The sequence below is a fragment of the Dasypus novemcinctus genome, chromosome 25 (genome assembly GCF_030445035.2).
Source record: "Dasypus novemcinctus isolate mDasNov1 chromosome 25, mDasNov1.1.hap2, whole genome shotgun sequence".
Taxonomy (NCBI): Eukaryota; Metazoa; Chordata; class Mammalia; order Cingulata; family Dasypodidae; genus Dasypus; species Dasypus novemcinctus.
The window spans coordinates 14431803-14438861 of NC_080697.1; the positions used below are offsets into that span (position 1 = coordinate 14431803).

General features: G+C 57.0%; 1 pseudogene; it reads right to left on the reverse strand.

Moving 5' to 3' along the window:
- Positions 1 to 920: 920 nt before the first annotated feature.
- LOC101414470 (quinone oxidoreductase PIG3-like) lies at positions 921 to 5361 on the reverse strand (annotated as a pseudogene).
- Positions 5362 to 7059: the final 1698 nt, after the last annotated feature.

A 7059-nucleotide genomic window follows, 5' to 3' on the forward strand; every position in this document is an offset into this window, starting at 1 on the left:
CTTTCAATGTGGGAGAGAGGTACTCAATCACTCGAGCCACCTTAGCTCCCTGGTTTGTGGTGCTTCTCATTGTCTTTCCTCTGTGTCTTTTTGTTGCGTCATCTTGTTGAGTGAGCTCTCCACACGGGCCAACTCTCCACATGGGCCAGTTCTCTATGCAGGCCAGCTCACCTTCACCAGGAGGCCCTGAGTACCGAACCCGGGACCCTACATATGGTAGGTGGGAGCCCAGTCTCTTGAGCCACACCTACTTCCCTCATTTATCTCTTTAGCAATATTATCTTTCAGCTCATTAATTTGATTTTCGAAATTTGTGTGCATCTGTTTAATTAGTTGTCTCAAATCCTGCGTCTTTTCTGGAACTTTGATATATTCCTTTGCTTGGGCCATATCTTCCATTTTCTTAGTATGGCTTGGAATTTTCTGCTGATGTCAAGGCATCTGATTAGGATGGTAGTGTACTCAGAAGCTCAATTTCTCTCTTTCGTAGGGATTTAGTGGTGCGAGTCTGTATGTTACTTCTGCTCTTTGATTCTTGATTCAACCTGGATTGTTAGGATTGTCTGTTAGTTGCTCAAAACTGGGCTGTGGACCCAGTAATGGGACGCAGACCTGCTTCCTCGGGCCTTGGGGTGGGAAGCTGTCAAGGCCACAAAAACCCTCTCTTCTTCTTTAATTTCCTCACATGCACTTCCTTGGTCTGCCAGCAGATGGCTCTCCTTGGCAGCCCCCTCAGGTCACTGTCCGGTTGGAGTGTGTTTGCTGCAACCCAGACTGGATCAATGTAATACAGGTTCCTGCCTGAAGGCTGAGAGCCTTGCAATTCACGCGTTCTCAGAGACAGTTTTCTACCCTTTGCTGGCAGCTCCCTCCCTTTTCCCAGGTAGGAAATAATTCCATTCTATCTGCATTCTCAGCAGTCAGTCCTGGTTGGTGGAGAGGGAGATTAAGAGGGTTGGATCTCTGGTCCTGATCGCTTTAGTCCTGAGTTGGCTCCCAGGGCAAACAATGGCTCTGCCCTGCCTGGCCTGGAAGGGCCCGTGGGACACAGTAGAACGGATTTGTGGGTCAAAAGCTGAGTCGGCCTTGGCTCTCTTTCCCTTTTCCTGGGGAGGTGGATCCCTGAGGCCCCCTTTGTCTGTAGTTGGCCCAGAGACCAGAGAATTCAAGTGTGGTAAGTGTGGGGGATGGTGCCAGCAGTAGCAGCTGCTGGTGTTAACTCACAGTTTTGCATCGTGACTCTTTTCCTTTCTGTGTCCCTCTCTCTTCTGGGTGGTATCCAGCTTCACCTGGTGTTCTAAACCCTAGAAGATTTTTTTTCCAGGCTGTTTCAGCCCGTCCTCTATTTTTCTGGGAGATAAAAGAGTCCCATGCCATTCTAATCCGCCATCTTCCAGTACTAATTAATGTTTCTTTATACTGAGATGGGGGGGCGGGGAGGGGGGGCGGCCAGGGGGAACCTCATGGAACTTTGAAGGGTCCCTCAGGCAACAGAGGGAAAATCTGACCATGCCTGGCTGGCCCTAGTAGTAGCCTTGACCCCAGGAAGTCAGACTGAGTCACGGAGGATGAAAGGTCATCGGTCATTCTAAATCCCCTTGGGCACCAGAATCCCTGGGGGCCCCCACCCCCAATCTGTAAAAGTGTGGGAGCCCCGATGTGAATCTAGGACCTGGCAGAGGGAAGTAAAATGTCACAGTCAAATGAGAAAGTTGATGAAGGAACTGAGTCTTCTGATGGAGAGTGGGGTGGGATGACCCTGAGAGTCCCATCCAGAGGCGGGAAAGCTGGCAGTATCAGGGAAGGATAATAAATAGGAATCGTGGAAATCAAGGCGGGCCTGGGTCAGGTGGTCATAATATAACGGTAGTGGCCAGAACCTGTCAACTCTGCCTTTGTCTGTCACCTACCTTCTTGTCCCTGGACCTCAGCAGACTGGCCTGCAGGTTTCCTCGCTTACATAAGAGCTTGGAAAACAGTGGTCCGTTGACTTCTGCTCCATTCATGAGGCCATACAGAGCCAAACGGTGTCCTTCTCCCAGTAGGAGCCACTAATGCAGCCCAGGATGACACTGACATCCACACCTTGGGTAGGAAAGCATCAGTAGTAGACGTAGTTGTCACTGGAAGGCAGTTGGCAAACCCCATCCCCACCATCCCCCCACCATCCCACTCCTCAGCTCTCGTCTTGCCCATCTCCCATGGGCCAGAAAACCAAGCAGGAGGGAATATCACTCTCTGGGATGCTGGCTGCACTTAGTTGTATGGGAAAAAGTGCCAAGGCATTTAGCGTTCAGAAGATGTTAAACTAAGGAGACATCTCATGGTGGTGTCAAACACAGACTTATCAGACCTTGAGTACTTGCTTTGGAGCACAGGAATGACATTGTGAGAGCGGATGTGGCTCAAGTGCCAGAGCACCTGCTTCCCACACGGGAGGTTCCAGGTCTGGTTCCCAGTGCCTCCTAAAAAAAAAACAAAAGCAAACGAGCAAAACAAACAAACAAAAAAAACAAGTGAGGGGAGCCTATGTGGCTCAGTGGTTGAGCGTCAGCTTCCCACATATGAGATCCTGGGTCTAATCCCTGGTCCCTGGTACTTCAAAAGAAAAAAAAAAAAAAGAATGGCATTGTTCTCCCCTAAGGCAGTATGCTTCCTCCTTTTTTCATCATTAAAGCTATGCATCCCTCTTTCTATTTTTGTTTTACATTATTTTTGGCTAGGGCAGCCTGGAAGCTCAGAATCATACATAATCCTTGATCACAGTCATCACATTAACCTGGATGAGATCTTCTTTTCTTTTTCCTTCCCTTGGTTCATATACTCTTTTTCTAAGTAATTTTTCTTGTATGCTGAGGGGTTAAATCACTTCCAGGCAGTTGAGAGAGAGGAAGGAGAAGGAGGAAAAAGAAGAGGGGGCTGGGAATGACAAGAGGAGGGCAAATGAGAGGCAGCCCCTGGGTGACTCCCTAATGAGCTCTGCCTTTGATGTCTACATCTTCGGGTAATCCCTCCCTTTGGAAGTGAGCTGCACCCATGGACCCACTTCTAACAGCCAGAATACAGCAGAAGCGAGGGGCTGTCGCTTCCAAGATTAGCTTCAAAAGGGTATGTGGCTGTTGTCTTGGGCACTTTCTTTCCTACTGGCCCACTTGCTCTGAAGGAAGCCAGCTGCCACCTTACGCCACCGTCGGGGGAGACGTGCGTGGCAAGGAACTGACGTCTCTGGTTAACCGTCACTGAGGACCTCTGGCCTGCTAACAGCCAGGGGAGTAGATTTGGAAGGAGACTTTCTCCAGTAGAGCCTGGAGATGACTGCAGCCTTGGCTTACACTTGACTGCTGCCTCATGGGAGATCCCGAGCTGGAGAACCCAACTAAACCGTCCCCAAATTCCCGAGACTCTGAAAACAGAGATAATAAATGCTTGTTGTTTTAAGTCACTCCGTTTTGGGGGATAATTTGTTATGCAGCAACAGATAACTAATACAGGAGAGGAAGAAGGAGGACAAGTTATGGAGGAGGAGGATGTAGAGCTAGAGAGGAAGGGCGAAAGTGGGATGAGGAGCAGCCGGGCTCCTTATCCAGCATGCCGACCCCCACACAAATGCACATGCATATACCCTGTCTGAACTTGAGAGGCTTCGTGGAGAAGTCCTCTTCTTACAGTCAAACCCAGCCGTGGCACCCAGCCTCCGGGTCACCTGAATATTCTCCTTGGAGCTCGTGGTCACCAGGGAGATGCCTGTGAACAGCTGGTCAACTGAGTGGCAGCTGTGCCCACCCCACCCCCCCATGCCAGCATGGGTGAGCACTGTCTCCCCCTCTTGCACACCTCCTGTGACAACGATCCAAGTTAGAATGCCCTAAGTAAGCCAGTCCAGGGGCGTGGGAAGGCATAGGTTGGTCTTAGAGACAAAAGCCACCGAGTGCTGGATTGTGGAGCACGGAGGGCCGGATGAGACGCGAGGCTGGAGGGTTCAGTGGAGGCCGGTCAGAGAGGACGCTGACTGTGGGAGCCACCATAGGTTCTGGAGTAGAGGGTGCCTTGGTCAGAGCTGTGCTTCTGCACGGTTAATTCAGCAGATGGGCTGGAGTGGGTTGAGTGTCAGAACTGTCCTGAGGGGAGCTTCTGAGAAGAAAGAGCCAGTGGAGCTCCTGGGACAGAGACAGCCCTAGGACAGATGTCGGGACCCCTCTGATCCCTTTGGGTGGAAGAGCGATGGAACAAGGGTGTCTCCCCTACTTCCTTGGAGGAGATGGGGCCAGGCAGCTGGACTGGCTCTGAGAACCTCGGATCCACCTCACGCTGGTCATAAGAGCCCTGTCTCTAGCTGTCTCCCTAGGGGCTGGGCCGGGTCAGCTTTGGGAGCAGAGCTGGAGGCTGTGATTAGAGGACAGGGTGGTGTCAGGGCATCCGTGAGGGGTTCAGAGGCGAGGGTTGGGTCAACCGGAGGCCTGGGCTGGGGTCGGCGTCTGGCTTCAGGTTCCAGGGCTGGGCTGGCAGGAGGGAGGCTTGAGGGGTGGGGGACGTGCTCACCCACAAAGGGCAGCAGCTGGAAGGCGGTGAGCCAGGCCTCTGGGATGGCCACGGCCTGGCGCAGGGACAGTCCTGCTGGGACGGGCATGAGCAGCCCTTCGGGGACGGTGACATACTGAGCCTGGCCCCCACTGGGCAGCAGAGCCATGGCTGAGTTTCCGGGCTTCCAGTGGCTCTGGCAGCCAGGCCCCAGCTCTGCCACGTGTCCAGCTGCTTCGAGTCCCCAAATGCTGCTCGTTCCTGGGGGCGGGGCATACTGGCCTTGCCTCTGCAGAGAGAGGGGTGGTACGTGGGTGACCGGATCTGACAAAATGGGTCAAATATCAGCTCTCCTTGTGGAAGAGAGAAGATGGTTGTTTGCTTAAGGCCATATGTATATCAGGAGGTAGCGGGGCTTGAACCCAGAACTTAGTACATGGGAAGCGGATGCTCAACCACTGAGCTACGGCCACCCCCCTTGGAAGCCATATTTTGTGTTCTAGGATGGGAGAAAATTCAGATGGTGTCTCCAAAGGGCTACTCTAGTAACAGGCATTCTAGAAACAGCTTCTCCCCAGGATCTTTTCAGAGTCATTTAAAATAGCCACTCCAGCGAGAGCCCCCCCCAGAAGCTCCCCAGTCCCTCTCTGAGTCAGCTGTCAGTGCTGCGGGCGTCGGGGGGCTGAGCTGGGAAGCCCTGAGGCAGGGCCGGAGCTGAACTTGGCTCCTGCAGGAACGGTGGGCCTTCCTGGGGTCAGAAAAGGCTCGAAACTAGACCAGGCAGGGGGAGCTCCAGCCTGGGGACAGGGGAGGCAGGAGGGACGCCAGCCTGGCTCGGGGCATGGAGAGTCAGACGCCGCCCACTCGGACCTGAGCTCAGTCCCTGCCCGGTGGTCCCCGCATTGCTGCTCGACGGACCCGGGACCTGGACCAGAGAGGGTCCAAAAGAGTTTGGGACTGAGGTTGTGTCCTGTGACGCTCTACCTGCGTCCTGTGACCCTCTGGCTGCGTCCTGCGACCCTCTGGCTGTGCCCTGCGACCCTCTAGCTGTGTCCTGCGACCCTCTGGCTGCGTCCTGTGACCCTCTGGCTGCGTCCTGCGACCCTCTGGCTGTGCCCTGCGACCCTCTAGCTGTGTCCTGCGACCCTCTGGCTGTGTCCTGCGACCCTCTGGCTGCGCCCTGCGGCGCTCTGGCTGCACCCTGCAACGATCTGGCTGTGCCCTGTGACGCTCTGGCTGCGCCCTGTGACCCTCTAGCTGTGCCCTGTGACCCTCTGGCTGCGCCCTGTGACGCTTGGCTGCACCCTGTAGCCCTCTGACTGCCCCCTGTGACCCTCTGGCTGCGCCCTGTGGCGCTCTGGCTGCGCCCTGTGACCCTCTAGCTGTGCCCTGTGACCCTCTGGCTGCGCCCTGTGGCCCTCTGGCTGCGCCCTGTGATCCTCTGGCTGTGCCCTGTGATCTCCTGGCTGCGCCCTGTGACCCTCTGGCTGCGCCCTGTGGCGCTCTGGCTGCGTCCTGTGACCCTCTGGCTGTGCCCTGTGATCTCCTGGCTGCGCCCTGTGACCCTCTGGCTGCGCCCTGTGACCCTCTGGCTGCGCCCTGTGGCCCTCTGGCTGGGCCCTGTGACCCTCTGGCTGCGCCCTGTGGCCCTCTGGCTGCGCCCTGTGGCGCTCTGGCTGCGCCCTGTGACCCTCTGGCTGCGCCCTGTGACCCTCTGGCTGCGCTCTGTGACCCTCTGGCTGCGCCCTGTGGCCCTCTGGCTGGGCCCTGTGACCCTCTGGCTGTGCCCTGTGACCCTCTGGCTGCGCCCTGTGGCCCTCTGGCTGGGCCCTGTGACCCTCTGGCTGCGCCCTGTGACCCTCTGGCTGCGCCCTGTGGCCCTCTGGCTGGGCCCTGTGACCCTCTGGCTGCGCCCTGTGACCCTCTGGCTGCGCCCTGTGGCCCTCTGGCTGGGCCCTGTGACCCTCTGGCTGCGCCCTGTGGCCCTCTGGCTGCGCCCTGTGATCCTCTGGCTGCGTCCTGTGACCCTCTGGCTGTGCCCTGTGATCTCCTGGCTGCGCCCTGTGACCCTCTGGCTGCGCCCTGTGGCGCTCTGGCTGCGCCCTGTGACCCTCTGGCTGCGCCCTGTGACCCTCTGGCTGGGCCCTGTGATGTCCTGGCTGCGCCCTGTGACCCTCTGGTTGCGCCCTGTGGCGCTCTGGCTGCGCCCTGTGGCGCTCTGGCTGCGCCCTGTGACCCTCTGGCTGCGCCCTGTGACCCTCTGGCTGTGCCCTGTGATATCCTGGCTGCGCCCTGTGGCGCTCTGGCTGCGCCCTGTGACCCTCTGGCTGTGCCCTGTGACCCTCTGGCTGCGCCCTGTGGCCCTCTGGCTGGGCCCTGTGACCCTCTGGCTGCGTCCTGTGGCCCTCTGGCTGCGCCCTGTGGCGCTCTGGCTGCGCCCTGTGACCCTCTGGCTGCGCCCTGTGACCCTCTGGCTGCACCCTGTGGCCCTCTGGCTGGGCCCTGTGGCCCTCTGGCTGCGCCCTGTGACGCTCGGGCTGC